Source organism: Ochlerotatus camptorhynchus, unplaced genomic scaffold, assembly GCF_037179485.1.
Source record: "Ochlerotatus camptorhynchus isolate MF236.1 unplaced genomic scaffold, CSIRO-AGI_Acam_v1.1 ptg000658l, whole genome shotgun sequence".
Taxonomy (NCBI): Eukaryota; Metazoa; Arthropoda; class Insecta; order Diptera; family Culicidae; genus Ochlerotatus; species Ochlerotatus camptorhynchus.
In genome coordinates, this window is record NW_027041137.1 from 1 (window position 1) to 16,325 (window position 16,325).

Genomic DNA, 16,325 nt, shown 5'->3' on the forward strand with positions numbered 1-16,325 from the left:
AGTGGCTAGAATCCATGCCTATCATGCCGAAGATTTAAAATATCATCCCCGGACAAGTCACGAATGACCCAAGAGTGCAATCCATCTTTGACATAAAGGATGAGCCGTAAACAAACATGTCATGTAAAATTAAGTGCTCCGAGACTGAAAAGTTCGAAAGAACGTTTGATTGAGCTGAATTTCACGTCTATTATGACTCAATTTTATGTCAAAATTGACGCTCGTATATGTCAGTCTCAGAGCACCTAAATGTACAACAATTTTTCTAAGTGTGTATAGAATAAACAAAAAAAAAGTTGGTAAATACTAGAACAAGTTCATACGAAACATTACCATAATTGAAATATTTACTTGACTAACAGTGGATCAACGATAACAAAACATCATGAATTTGAGTTGGATTAAACAGGAAGTGGACAAAATTAGGAAAAACTATGAACGGATTTCAAACTTTTTTTTCTTCCTTGATTTGATTTCCGTCGATATTGTTTTCCGTGCTGAGCACCAATGCTACCGACGTGCCAGGAAGGCAGCTCCCACACCTGGACCCTACCTATCGACCCATCAACTCATGAACCGGGGACCAATGTCTTTACTTCCCTTCGAAGGAAGGCTTGATCATAGGGCTGGTAGCAATCACTGCTGTTAAAAATAGTGATTTTAGTGACCATTTTGATGAAATAAGTGACCAAATAGTGACTTATAGTGACTTATAGTTGTGAAAATAGTGACTAAAAGTGACCTAAGAGTAAATTTTAATGAAAACTCTTAGGAAATTCTGAAGAGCTTCAGAGGAAAATTCCAAGGGCATTCTGAGCATAATTTCATAAAGTTTGTGGGAGAGAACGAGTCCGAAGCATAAGTCCTTGGAGTTTTTTTTTGAAAATACTAAAGGAGGATTACAATTAAATCTGAGAATAACTCTAGGACATCTTCAAAGGAATTCGGAAAATGAATTCAGGAGAGTTTGCCAAACAAATTATGAGAAGAAATCTAAGTAATTTGTGAGGAGAAATGCCAATGAATTCTTAGGAGCCTTTCAATGTGAGTAGAATTCCAAGGGAAGAAGTGAGATTGAAAAGGAAATCTGAAATGAATTCAATGAATATTCGGAGAATCTTTCGAAAGCGTTTCTTATTGTGAAAAATTCCAAGAAAATTGAATTCGGAGGATAGCTTCACCAAGATTTTGACGAATATTTCGATGTAAATCTTCGTGGAATATGGAATGGACTATTCAGAGGTTTTCAGAACTACTGGAAAGTTCCAATTTTTTTTCCTGAAGTTAATGAAACTGCCTTGAAGTTCTTTTGTAGTTTGAGAAACTAGCCTAAATTTTTTCAATGATCATGGATCTCCTCTAAATGTTTAACAATTCGCTGAAGTTCTCTAAACTTCTTTAAAATTTATGTGATTTCTCTAATGTTAACGGAACTGCTCTGAGGTCCTTTGTTCTTTCTGAAATTCTCAAAACTTCTCTAAAGTTTTAGCAGTTCTCATGAATCTTGTTGTATTGCGCTGAATTTAATTGAACCGCCCTAAAAATGTTTAAACTTCAGTGAGCTTCTGAACGTATGCGAAGACCTCAATTAACTTTATAACGTCTCTGAAGTTATCTGAAAATCATATTTTCAGCGTATTAACTTCCCTTATGTTCCCGCAGTTTGTATATGGAGCTTCACTGAAATTCTCATCATTTCTTTTCTTGAATGAATCATTTATTTTTTTCCTTGATTCTGGTACTTTGAAAATTTTCAATATCTTGAACTTGTACATGGAATACGAAACTTCAAGATATTGAATAATTTTAGATCTTGGAATTACTAAAATTGGGTAAGTTTCTTACAACTTTATTAAGTGAGAAATTAAGTAAGTGATAAACTTCAACATTCAATGGATTTGTTGTAATTTTTTTTTTAACTGATTGACATGTCTTAAAAACGTTTGGGTAAATTGCTGTTGTTTTTGATCTACAAAAAAAAAAATAATATTTTTAACGCATTTAAAAATTTAGCTTTATTATAAACCTGGAAATTATCCGTTAAAATACTGGAAAAGTCAGATAATTTTATTTAGAAAAATGAATAGGTAGAGAAAGACGATTAAACGCCTAAAGCAAAGAATGATCAATCTTGAAATAAATTCACGCTAAAAAAGTTGAAAATAGTGACTGATTACAAGAAATAGTGACTTTAGTGACTTGGCCTTAAAAAAAGAGACTTTTTAGTGACTGGCTTGAAAAAAGTGACAAAGTCACTAAAAAGTGACTCACTACCAGTCCTGTGATCAGAGATGTTATGCCTCAGAACATCCCGGGGGCACCGACTGGGATGAAAACCAGGCCTGCTGGGGTGAGAGGTAATCACGCTTACCACTACACCATCGGCGCCGCTATAGGATTTAAAACTTGATTCAAAATAAATTTGAAAAAAAGTTAAACCAAAGTTCAACAAAACTTTGCCCACATTATAATAAATCTTCCATCGTTTCAATTAATATTAAAAATACATTTGAACGACGATACCTGCTACTTGTATTCAAATTTAGCCCCTTAGTGCCCTTGTAGCGTATTTCCCTGTGCAAATCTTATAAATTTCCCGGTTGCTCATAGGAACGAAAGTGTTCGAAATATTTGGGATTTAAGAAACTTGCCAAGATTGCTTTCTACATTTGTTTCTGGTCTGTCGAGATTTGTTAATCATATAAATCTTCATGATTCTAGATTGACACAAAAGTTTTTTTTTTTCAATCTGGGATTGAAAAAACTTTAAAAATGTGGGATCTTGGAAAAAAAACAAGAACCAAGACTTTACCCTGAAAAATGTTCAAGGCTTTGAAAAAAGAACTTTCAGGGATCTAAATGATTTGTTTTTATAAAATTCTTTTTTTCCCATGATTTGTTTTTCGTCGATCTTTTTTTCCGCACTGAGCACCAATGCTACCGACGCCTGGGAAGTAGCATCCACACCTACACCCTATCCATCGACCCATCATGGACCGGGGACCAACGGCTCATCAGAGATTTTATGCCTCGGGAAATCCCGGCAACGCCGACTGGGATTGAACCCAGGCCCTTTGAAGTGAGAGGCAATAACGCTTACCAATGAACCACCAGCGCCACTGGTTTTATAAAATTCTGCAAAGAAAACCTATGGAAATTTTGGGAGATTTAAAAGAAATTATTGTGTTAACTCAAAGTAAATGCTGAGGAGGATTCCTAAAAATTCCTGGGAGCCAGTGTTGGCTAAAATCAAGATCAGAAATTCAAAATCAGCTTTCTTTCATGATCAATATCACTTGAAAATCTTTGATTCTCAAAATCAACCAGCGCCAAGATCAAAATCATCGAAAATCATAGGATTAGAAGATATTATGTTCTATATGTTTGGATTGAATTCCAAAATGGCAGCGGATGTAAATTTACCACTTCTACTCATCGAATCCATTGCATAGATACCCATATTGCATGGGTTTAGATGCATATACGCTGTCCGGAGGCTGCCATATTGGATTTTGGTCTACCACGTTGAATTCCAAAATAGCAGCGGATGTAAATTTTCCACTTCTACTCATCAAGCCCATTCCGTAGATACCCATATTGCATGGGTTCAGATGCATATACGCTGTCCGGAGGCCGCCATATTGCATTTTGGTCCATTACCTTGGATTCCAAAATGGCAGCAGATGTAAATTATCCACTTCTACTCATCAAGCCCATTCCGTAGATACCCATATTGCATGGGTTTAGATGCATATACGCTGTTCGGAGGCCGCCATATTGGTTTTTTGGTCCGCCATCTTGAATTCCAAAATGGCAGCGGATGTAAATTTTTTACTTCTACTCATCGAGTAGATGGTTTGTGCCAAGCCAGTTTCTCACTAAATGAGTTCAAATTTTGGGAGGCTAATCAGGACCCAATTTGGAACCATTTGAACACTGTGGAGCGAATATTTCAAATTTTGCATCAGTCTAATACCCATATTGCATGGGTTTAGATGCATTTACGCTGTCCGGAGGTCGCCATATTGGATTTTGGTCCATCATCCTAGGTTCCAAAATGGCGGCGAATGTCGGGTTCTTACTTTGACTGTTATACCAAGGTATTGATTTTCCGTTTGGTGATTTCGCTACCTCAAATTAGCCTTGATTTTCTGCTTTATGATTTTGCTGATTTCAGCAGTGATTTTCGACTGACCTTTTTTTTTGGATTTTTTGGATTTTTCCTATCACTGCTGGGAGCTTTGACCAGAATATCAAATTTTGAGATATACTCATAGGCAGGCTTGATGGAGCCTCGGTCGCGAGTTTGAAATTAGCCGAGCGTAGCATTTTTCTGAGGAGTAGAATGCCTACTGCCAAATCATTCCACTGAGCTTCAGAGCTTGTGAGCGAAGGAGGAGAAAATGAAAGTGAGGTTTGCTGCAAATTCATGTTCATGTTTCAGAGTTATAACATGTTATAGCGCTATCTTGATGGTGGTTTCTGTGTTGCAATTATTTGACAACCGTTATAACATGTTATAACTCTCAAGTCTTTACAGCGTTTTACTCTCACTCTGGGTGAACTCTGAGCTTCTTGCGTCATCCGGAGTCTCGAAAAGCGCACCTCACGTCAAATCATCCTCTAGCTGAAGTTCACTCTCCCTCTCTTTCGAGAAGTTTTTGTTTATTTCTAGATAGAGCTGGAATTAGGGCGTAACAGCTTTTGTAAACAATGACTTCTCTCGATGATTTCTCGGGATTCAAAGCACGCCCACGGAAACCAACATAACCAACGGGTAGGGTAGGTTTTCCCCTACCTGATGGTGATGTTGATTCGAGTGGGCAAGCCTTGACTTTCTAGAAATCATCGAGAGCAGTCATTGTTTACAAAAGCTGTTAGGCCCTAATTCCAGCTGTATCTAGATTTATTCCATATTCCTACTGCTACTCACTCGAGGTGAGGGCTGACTAAACTCGCAGGACAAGAGTGTTATAAAACCTACAGTGAATTTGAGGAGTTTCAGCAAGCCTGCTCATAGGAAATTTTCAAATGAATTCCAAAATATTTCTCGGCACATAAAAGGAAGATCTGAATTGAATTCCTAGATGATTCTCAAGTGACGTGTATTTGAATCTTGAGGAGGATACCAGGTTTTAAGGAGAATTCCAAGGAAATTATAAACAGAATTTGAAGAATGATCTGACGATAGATTCAAACGAAGGAGGTTCAGAAGAGAAAATATCAAAAAGGTCATATTTTGAGGATAGTTAAAAAAATTTAGAACAATTTAAATAAAATTCTTAGGAAATTTTAAGGAAAATTTAGAAGTAAATTCAAAGTGATTTCTGAGGAGAATTCCAAAGGGTTTCAGAGGAGTGCTTCTAGTTTAAAACAATTTAAAAGAACTTCAAATATATTTAATTACTGAAATAGTTACAATGGAATTTTAGGTACGATTCCAAAGAGAATTTCTAGGGTATAAAAAACATGATAATTACGATTCTACAGAATTCAATGGTAAGTTTAAGGTGAACTCCATGATCATTCTGAATATGCTATGTTGAGTAGTGTCTCTTCACAATGTTGAAAAACAGAACTCTAATAAACATAAACCTTCAAATTTATTATGGAAATTGGATAATATTTTTGCAATGTCTAAACAACAGAGCTATAAAGGAAGATAGAAGGATTAGTAATTTCCATTTAATTCCACTATCTTATTTGTTTATTATTACGCTTATTCTTCAGTGTCTTCCATTAATACTCGACAATTGTTCACTTTTTAAATTTTTAGTGCTAATTTGATTTTTATAGGCACTTGTTTCAGGGTTCAAAGCTCAAACGCGTAGAGCTACGGAGCCGATTATTACATAATGTACATAGATACTATTTGTTTGCATTAAATAATGCTTGCGTAATTTGATCAATTTCTCTGGTACATTTAACTACAAAAAATCTTAAAGTTTAAATATTACACAACAACATTGTATCAGACACACAAATCCCCCCCTTATCGAAATTGATCACCAGTCATAGAAAATTTCCAACGCTTGACTGATTACCCTCAAATCCACTCACATGAAATGGCATCTATCTCGAGAACACCCCAAGCAGACGCCAGCTAGCAAAACAAAACTCCTCCCTGCCGAAACGAATTGCACGCTGAATCGAACAACCATCCATAAAAATGTGCAATAAATAAAAACAAATCAATTGCTTCCATCTTCCGGCAAATCTTCCCCAATCGCCGATTCTGTATGTGAGAATGCATAATTCAGACAAATGTATCCCATTTCTAGCGCTTTGCACCCCAGCAGCCACCATTCGTTGTTCCAAGAGGGAAAAAAGAAAAATGATTGTCGCAATTCGTATGCATTGAAGATCTGATAAGACGGGTAAAAATCTTCTTACAACTTACAGGAGATGAGTCATCCCATTCATCGGATGGCATGCACGGACCATCAAAAGTGCCAACCCATTTGAACCCAATCTCGCTAAATGATATCTAAATTACCTTCCATCCATTCCCCACAATCTCCGAGTGTAAATGTTACAGAAAAAGAACTATCAAAAGTTATGATTGCGTTACAGAAACGCCACAGCTATTGCTTAGTATATATGTAGTTGGATCTACTGCAGTCATCTTGGCGGGTCAAATAAAAGTGGATAGATTTAAGTGGTAGCGCAAGAAAGACGGAGCAGAAAAAAAAGTTGCACAAATAAGATCCCAGAATAAAATTGCTCGCAATAAACGTGGCGCCGAGTTGGCGGGCAAGTTTTTCACGCTGTCGGTTTCATCTTCCGAGGGAAAAATCGGCTCTTCTGCTTGGAAGGATGCTGGCTGAGCTGTGGCCACAACAATGACGAGGACGCCGACAACGGTGGCAGTGGAGAAGAAGCATTCCACCAATTCCGCTTGGCCAAACCGCTGCGGTTGTTGTGGGGATTTGGCAAAATGGTGGGATGGCATCCGTGATGGTTTATCGAATGGATTGATTAAAATAAAAAGAAGACGTCGCTAAAGTTAAATTTTCCTCAAAAGTTGAAAAACCATACTGTTTGGATGTTTCATATATCAAACTTCTTAACGGAATCCATTATGACATCCTTTGGATGATGGTTTAATAATTTATCTTAAAAACGCTTAGCTTAACCTTTCTTGGGTTATTCTGGGGTGTTTTGTTTTTTATGTGAGTTAGAGTTAATTTTAAGGCTATTTTTGCGTATTTGGAAGTCATTATCATGTTGACAAATTTTTAAATGGTTAGATTAGTTCAGTATTCTCTTACTACTCGGAACTTACTAAACATGTCGAATCTCAGTACCTAACCATCAACAAAGATGTTAAGTTATTCGGTGCCTGCAGAGATAGTTACTACACGTCAAGATTGGATCATTTAATTATCTGTCAACGGAACGGCTTGGAAAATATAATTCAATTAGGTCAGACAAGCTGTCAAATGTATGAGATGTCGTCACTCTCTGTACAGGAACTAGTTCAAGAGACCATTGCAATCGTTAATGTATTGAGACTTATTTTTTTTTTGCCAACTTTTCGGAGGTACCTAATTCTACCAAAAGATGATGATCTGTAATTATTGTCATTTTAAAGTATTCTGTTCGAAAACTTCATAAAAGGCAGTATTTTAAATGAAAAATATTTAAAAAATATTGAAAAGCATTATGGTTGTTATTGTTTGTAGCAATTGTTTGTACTAGTTATTCAAAATTATTATTTTTTTTTCCACTGGCCTCCATTTTGTTCTTCAATCTTTTGTTCTTTTGACCTTTTGTCTTTCGATTTTTTGTCCTTTCGACCTTTTGTATCTCGACCTTTTGTCTTTCAATCTTTTGTCTCTCGACCTTTAGTCTTTCGACATTTTGTCTTTTCGACCTTTTCTTTCGACAGTTTGTCCCTTTTTTACTTTTCCTGGTCTGACGTCCCTCGGCTCCAGGATTGCACCTGCGTTACAATGTAACGCCAACTAACTAGGTTCGTGGCTGCTTGTATCCAATTTCTTGACCGTCCCACACTTCCTAGATCTTGCTCCACTTGGTCTAACCACCTTGCCCGCTGTGCTCCTCTGCGTCTTGCACCGGCCGAATTCGAGGCAAACACCATTTTTGTTATCCGGCATTCTTACAACATGTTCCCATCGTAACCGTCCAGCTTTCGCGACTTTCTGGATACTGGGTTCGCTATAGAGTTATACCAGCTCGTGGTGCACTCGTCGTTTGAAAACACCCAGTGCTTGATAGTCCTCTTCGAGCATCGTCCACGTATCGTGCCCGTAGAGAACTACAGATCTAATCTGCGTCTTGTACATGGTACATTTAGTACGGGGGTGAAGTTTACCCGACCTCATGGTCTTATGAAGTCCGTAGTATGCACGACTTCCGGCAATTATGCGCCTACGAATTTCTCTGCTGCAGTTGTTATCCAACGTCACCAATGATCCGAGGTACACACATTCATCCACCTCCTCGAACTCATCACCGTCGATTGTCACGCTTTTACCTATGTGAGCCCTTACGTGCTCGGTTCCTCCAGCTAAGATATACTTTGTCTTCGACGTATTCAACTTTAATCCAACCTTGTTTGCTTCACGTTTTAGCCTGGTGTATTGCTCCGCCACGGCCCGAAACGTTCTTCCGACAATGTCCACATCGTGAGCGATGCAGGTGAACTGGCTGGACTTATTGAAGATCGTACCCAGCATGTTAAAGCCCGCACGTTTCATAACACATTCTAGCGCAATGTTGAACAGAGGGCAGGAAAGACCATCGCCTCGAAGTCCTTTGCGAGTTTCAAACGGGTACGATAACGTACCCTAAATCTACACGCAGCACTGTACACCATCCATTGTAGCCCTGATCAGTATGGTCAGCTCCCGGGAAAACTGTTGTCGTCCATAATCTTTCATTGCTCTTCACGGTCAATAGTATCATAAGCGACATTGAAATCGATCAATAGATAGTGCGTAGGGACTTGATAGTCACGAAACTTTTGGAGGATTTGCCGCAGTTTGTCCAGGTTGGAACGGGCCTGGCCTAGTAGTTAGCATACGTACCTCTCACGCTGAAGGTCGTAAGCTACAACCTCATTCCCGATCAAGTCACGAATGATCTAAAAAGCGTTAAAGTCACTACAGGTCAGATTCGATTATTCGGAGGCTTGCTAAGAATTTCACTTCGGATAATCGGATCACCCGGATAATCGCGCCATTTTTTAATTTTGTTTCGTTGGCGCTTATCAAGCACAGTTGACAATTTATTGCACTGGGTTTATGTGCCCAAATTGAGCGTTCTAAAATTTCTTTATTTCTATTTCCTGATGATGGTCACATATAGCAATAACTGGAAAACAACTTTCGATTTGATTTCTGGCGACCATTATTCATCTCACTTTCTTCAACAGTGACTGAAGCAATCCACAAGTTTGAGTGGATCCATGAATAGGGAGAGTGGTCCAAGTAGCGTGGATTTCCTTCAAGTTAGGGAGAAATCAAGTAAAGGAGAGTTCACTGTATACCGAGAAGATTTTATGGAGATGTTTTATTATTGTTGGACAATTTATTTAAACTTGATGGACCAGAAATCATATAAATTAAAAAAAATCCTGAGGACATTATGAAGATCATTTTGAGCAGGTATCATTCTGAAGATCTTCAACTGCACATCATTTAAAATCGTATCTCCCAGATATCTTCTCAAGATATCAAGTTGCTCAGAAATTATTCCAAAGTGATCAGGGATCTCCAAAAAAAACCTCACAATATTTGTTTTAGATTTCAGCTTGATCAGGTATCGTTCTGAAGATCATAAATTGCTCAACATTTCAAATCACATCTCCAAAATATTCTCAAAGCTTACAGGTTGCTCAGATATTAATGTAATGTCGGCCTAAGTGTCCCTAATTTGGGCCCATACATAAATTCAGCAATCGACTAAATTTTCAATAGCAACCAAAATATCCATTAGTACCGTCCTAATGACGCGTTCATCTAGATACAATTGATAAATAGCAGATTCTTAGCGATGGGCCTAATCTTAGATCCATAGGCTAACATTAGAGCCATTTCCTCTATCTCGGATATTCTCTCATGATCCAAGGTGGCGCCGAAAATATTCTCAAGACCATCAGGTGATTAGAGATCTTTGTTTTTTTTTTTTTATTCTGGTTGAACAAGTTTTGTTCTGAAAATCTTCAACTATGCAACAATTCAACTCATAACTCATCAATCGTCAATCAGTGTGGACGCGTTTTTCAGTCGCTCCTAGCCGCGTGCGCTTTAATTTCGTTTTCATTTTATTTTATTTTTTTTGCGTGCGGGTGCCGTTTTGCGTGTGTGTGTGTTTTTTTTTAACTTTTGTTGTTGTACGCCGTTAAAATGAGCTGTGAAATTTGTGCTGTGGATTCTTCCACTGACTCCGGCATGTGGAAATGTGCTGGATGCCCGCGTCAATTCCACGCAGCCTGCCTAGGATTATCTGTACCTGTGCCTGTTCAGAGGAGCTCAATTCGCAAGAGAGACAAGACAATCAACATTTTGTCTTATGTATTACCATGCTGTAGCTCATGCCAAACTATGATAACGGCTAGTTTTGAGTTCAACGCGCTTGTGGAGCAACAAGCGCGGCTGGTCGACCAAGTCAACAAAAACACGGAGGTGACTCATCGCTCCACGGTTCACCAAAATAATGCTGACATTGTCCATGAAGCGATCGACCGACTCGATGCTTTACTCGTCGATATAAAAAAACAGCTGACGGCAACTGGAAGCAGTGGTTCTACTGACAACGTTAGTGCTATTAAAAACCACATTACCTCGCTTTTTGACATAGCGATGAAAGCTTCACAAGAAAATTTTGCAAATTCAATGCCAACAATGTCAGCAGGAATTTCCGAAGACCTTAACTTTCTCAAGGACGAGCTGAAAAATATCAGCAATATAACTTCTGACCTGTGCTCTACTGTTGCAATGCAACAAAACCCTATACTAGGGTTAGGTATTGTATTAGATGAGCTGAAATCGTTATCGGCTGGTATTGGCAACATCGAAACCCAAATTAACTGTGTCACACTTAATATGCCAGACTCCCCATACGAAGTGATATCACCATCACCTGACCCTCTCCCCAGTTTGCTGGAAGAGTTAAACAATGAGCAAAACGTTGATGACTCAGGGTGGCGTCTTTTGGGCATGAGGAGGGTCTGGAAGGCAGACTGGTCAGATTACGATGCGCGCAAATCACGACGGCTAAATCAACAAAAACATGCTGAAAAAGCTAGAAGGAAAAGGAAACAAAATACAGCACGAAATTATTCTAACGTAAGGAACAACATACACAGCAACAGTTTAAAGCATCGTAATCATCGAAACATGAATTCCGACAACGGTTACAGTACCAATCACAGCAATATTTTCGGTCACCGGAGCATCATTCGACATAACGAACAGGATAACATTAATAGCAATAACAAAAACAACAGTTCCTACCAGTCCCACATCAGAAATCATGGCAACCCCCGTTTTCTTCCACCTGATCGAGAGCTGCTTTCAGCAGCAAAAAATGTCTTCAACAAACCACCGGTTAATTATCAACCTACGATGCAGTTTGAAAAAAGGGAAACTATAAACCCGTACCCAGTAAGCGATCTTCAGAATTCACATGGTATGGCTCCGGGGAATTCTTCCTCTACATCGTGTCAGCCGTGCACATGTAGACATGCGTGTTTTCGGCACCACTGACGCACTCACCTGAGGTAGAATATGACAACATAGCTGAGCCCGAGGATCATGGCATCTCACATAACTTGAGGGATTTCGGACAGGATGCAGCCACTTCACCCCCTGACCAGCACGACGTAAGTGACCATGTCGCTAGTTTATCAAGTAGCTCTTTTTTAAGTGAAACTACAGTCTATTGCCAAAATTTTAACCGTATGCGTAGTGCGTATAAAATAAATGAAATTCAAAATAAAATAAGCGGATGCACATATGATATAATAATTGGAACAGAAACTAGTTGGTCTGATAGCATTAATAGCGAAGAGGTCTTTGGTAGTAAATATTGTGTTTTTCGATGTGACCGCGATTTATCATTATCAGGTAAAAAATCAGGTGGTGGTGTACTTATTGCTGTGAATGCTACATTTCAAGCTGAACAAATTGTTAGTGAAAGCCAAAAAGAATTTGAAGATGTGTGGGTTAAAATTTTAATAAACGGCGAAGAACATCTTTTCGCTTCTGTCTACTTTCCTCCACACTTTTCCAAAAAACCAGCTTACGAAAAGTTTTTCACTGCTGCAGAACTGAAAATTCAAAGAGAAGATCCAAGAACCAAAATTCATATTTATGGAGATTTTAACCAGAATACTGTTAATTTTATACAGGATAGTGATAATGATTCTCTGTTGTTACCAATTGTAGGAGAAAACGATACTTTGCAATTCATCTTTGATAAAAGCAGCCACTTGGGACTTCATCAAATTAACCATGTTCGTAACCAGCTCAATTCCTATTTGGATCTTATGTTTACTAATTGTACAGAAGATTTTTGTATTGTAGAAGCAGCAGTTCCATTATGGAAGAATGAAAAATTTCATACGGCTATTGAATACTCAGTGTTCACAGACTCGCATCGGTCACGCCCAAGCGTTGTTGATTTTGAATTAGTTTATGATTTTAAAAATGCAAATGTTCCTGAATTTAACAACAGACTGAATAACATAAGTTGGCAAAACCTTTTAAAAGATGAAAACAACATGGACAAGGCTGTTGACATATTTTATACTAACTTATACAATATTATTGAAGAATTCGTTCCTAAAAAACAAAAGAGAATAGTGAACAGCACCAAATATCCTGTGTGGTATAAACAAGAAATCAGAAATATTAAAAACAGGAAGCAAAAAGCACACAAGGCGTATAAAAAGTTTAAAACGTCACAAAATTTAGAAAAATACGTTGAAATTTGCGGAGCACTTGAGGCAGAAATATCGTCAGCATATGAGAATTACAATTCAAGAGTAGAGAACAATATAAAATCAGATCCCAAAACGTTCTTTAACTTCGCGAACGAAAAAATGAAGTCATGTACATTCCCATCACGCATGCAGTTTGAAGAGTGTGATAGCACTGATAGTGAGGATTGTAACCTATTTGCTCGTTTTTTCCAAAACACATATAAGAAATCCAGTAATGCTCTCGATTTGAACTATTTTTCTTACCTACATGAAGGGGAAAATGACGTATCAGTTAAAAATATCACTGTTAAAGAAATTTTTATGACTTTTGAAAGTCTCGATGCTGGCAAAGGACCTGGTCCTGATGAAATACCTCCATTTTTATTGAAAAAAATAGCAACAAGTTTTGTTAAACCATTGTTTTGGCTTTACAATTTATCTCTCAAAACAGGTGATTTTCCAAAAATTTGGAAGAAATCATTTTTAGTTCCAATATTTAAATCTGGCAAACGGTCAGATATTAAAAACTATAGAGGTATTGCAATTATGTCATGCATTCCTAAAATGTTTGAAGCAATTGTTAACCAGAAAATATTTAACCAGGTTAAGCATCGCATTTCAAATAATCAACATGGTTTTTTTAAAGGTCGGTCAACGTCTACTAATCTGTTGGAATTTGTAAACTTTTCTATTGAAGCAATGGATAGAGGTAATACCGTTGAAACCTTATACACTGACTTTAGTAAGGCCTTTGACAGAGTAGACATTCCCTTACTTCTTTTTAAATTAAAACGTTTAGGTATGACAAGTACACTTTTAAAATGGATTGGATCATACTTGACAGAAAGAACACAGATGGTCCGCTTTAAAGGAAAAATATCTTCGCCAGTTAATGTTACCTCGGGAGTTCCACAGGGATCTCATTTAGGTCCTTTATTATTTATTTTATTTGTGGATGATGTGAAGTTTGTGTTTTTTTTTTGTTTATTAATTTATTTGATAAGGCTCAACCGAATTAACTTTACAGAGCCGAGGATTCTTGGTCACTATACAATACATCTTAAAACTATAGTCAAAAGGTACAACACAATAAACACTTTATCTTCCGCTATCCAAAAAGCCTCCTCCATCAGAACTGGAGCCGCTTCCAGTAGTTTCATTGTATGGCAAATTGTTGTACGCCAACGAGGGTCAGAGCGCGTCCATTGCAGCAATTGACGCAAAACGTGGTCAGCACTCACACACTCATCACGAAACGGTTGCTTTCCAAAGTCGACGACGCATCGACCGAAAGAACTGCTGATGAAGAACAATGAGGAGGACCACACAATGGTTGCTGCCGATAAAACAGACGATCGCGTAGCACACATCGAGAGTGTCCTGCTTTTGTCGACAGCCGAGTGAACACTGAAGTTTGTGTTAAATCGTTTAAATGTGCTCATATATGCTGACGATATGAAACTGTACATGGAAATCTTTGACAATTCTGATTTGCTACATTTTAAAAATGAAATTGATGTTCTCTACAACTGGTGCGTTAAAAGTCTGCTGGATATTAATGTTAAAAAATGCAATATTATATCATATTCCAGAAAAAACACTACTCTAGATTTTACATGTACTCTAGGAAACCAGCTGGTTGTAAGGTGCGATAAAATTAGGGACTTAGGAGTAATTCTTGACTCGAAGTTGACATTTGTAGATCATGTGAATACCACAATTCACAAAGCAAATAATATGTTGGGATTCATAAAAAGATTTAGTTATCACTTTAAAGACCCATATACCATCAAAACACTTTATATACCTTACGTGAGATCAATTCTCGAATACTGCAGTGTGGTTTGGGCTCCATACCATGAAACTTATATAAATCGTATGGAATCAGTTCAAAAACAGTTTTTGTTATTTGCTCTTAGGAAACTAGGCTGGACCTCTTTTCCCCTGCCTTCTTATGAGTCCCGTTGCATGTTGATAAACATTGAAACACTTAAAAAACGAAGAGAAATTTCCATGATTTCCTTTGTCAATGATATTATCTCACAACGCGTAAATTCAGAAAAAATATTAGCAAGATTAAATTTTTACGTACCATCACGCATGTTAAGAACTCGAAATGTATTTCAACTGTCACCTCACAGAACGAATTATGGTAAAAATGGACCAATTAATATAATGATGAGAGTGTATAATAATTATTGTGAGCATATAGATCTAACGATGTCTAAAGATACAGTAAGGAGAACACTAACTTCTAGGATTTCATCTCGTTAAGTTTAAAACAATTTTTATTTTTTTAGATATTTGTATATGCAGTCTACATTTGCTGACAATTTCAAATAAAACGTATGTTTTAAAATAGCATGTAAGGCAACAGCACTATTGTAAAACGGTCTACACTGATTGACGACAAATAAATAAATAAATACATTCAGTCGTTATTGAAATAACTCTACACAAAACTATTGATTATCTTTAAGTTCTTCTCCATTCGCACGTAAGCATCTTCTCCATGTTTCTGCCGAATTTATCTAGAATTAAAGGCAATCTGTTACTAGATAATATTTCCTTCAAAATATTCCCCTGTCTTACCGTTATTATTATGCAAAATAGGTATAATAGCCAAACAATTATAATCCAGTTAAAATTTTTATAACGCAACGCTTTTTGTAAGCGGTCTTCCAACTAATTAACTAGAACCACAAGTCTTTTTGACAGTTCATGATTTGCTGGTTTTCGGCAAAAACAACGGATTACTGAATTTTCAGTAATTAAAAAGTTGTTAGCTGTTATTTCAGCTAAAATCGTTTTGCTGGGTCATTTTCAGCAAACCATTTTGCTGGAAGATGAAAACAGAATTTGGTGTGTAGAGAAGTTGCGCTGGAGATTCCTGATGTGGATCCCAGACATTTCCAAAAGGTACTTCAGTAGTTTCCAAAGTGATTCCGAATATTCCCGACGAGGATGCCAGTATATCCCGCCAGAGATTCTTTACATTCCTGGCTGATAAACCAGTCGTTCATTCCAGATGTTCTCGACGGGTACACCAGACATTCTTGAAGTGATTATGGGCGATGGGGATTCCAGTTTATCCCGATGCTACCAACAAATATTCCTAACATTCCTAACGGAAATTTGTGAGGTTTTCAACGGGTACTCCGATATAATATTGAACTTTCCCAACGATGCTTTCAAACGTTCCCGATAGATAATCCAGACGTTTCCGCGAGGTAATCCAGGCATTCCCGAAGTAATTCCAGAAAATCCTAACGAGGGTTCCTAAATATCCTGATAGGAATTCCAGACGTTCCCGATGGGTATTCCTGATATTACCGAAGTGACGTAGCGTAGCTAACGAGGATACCGAATATAA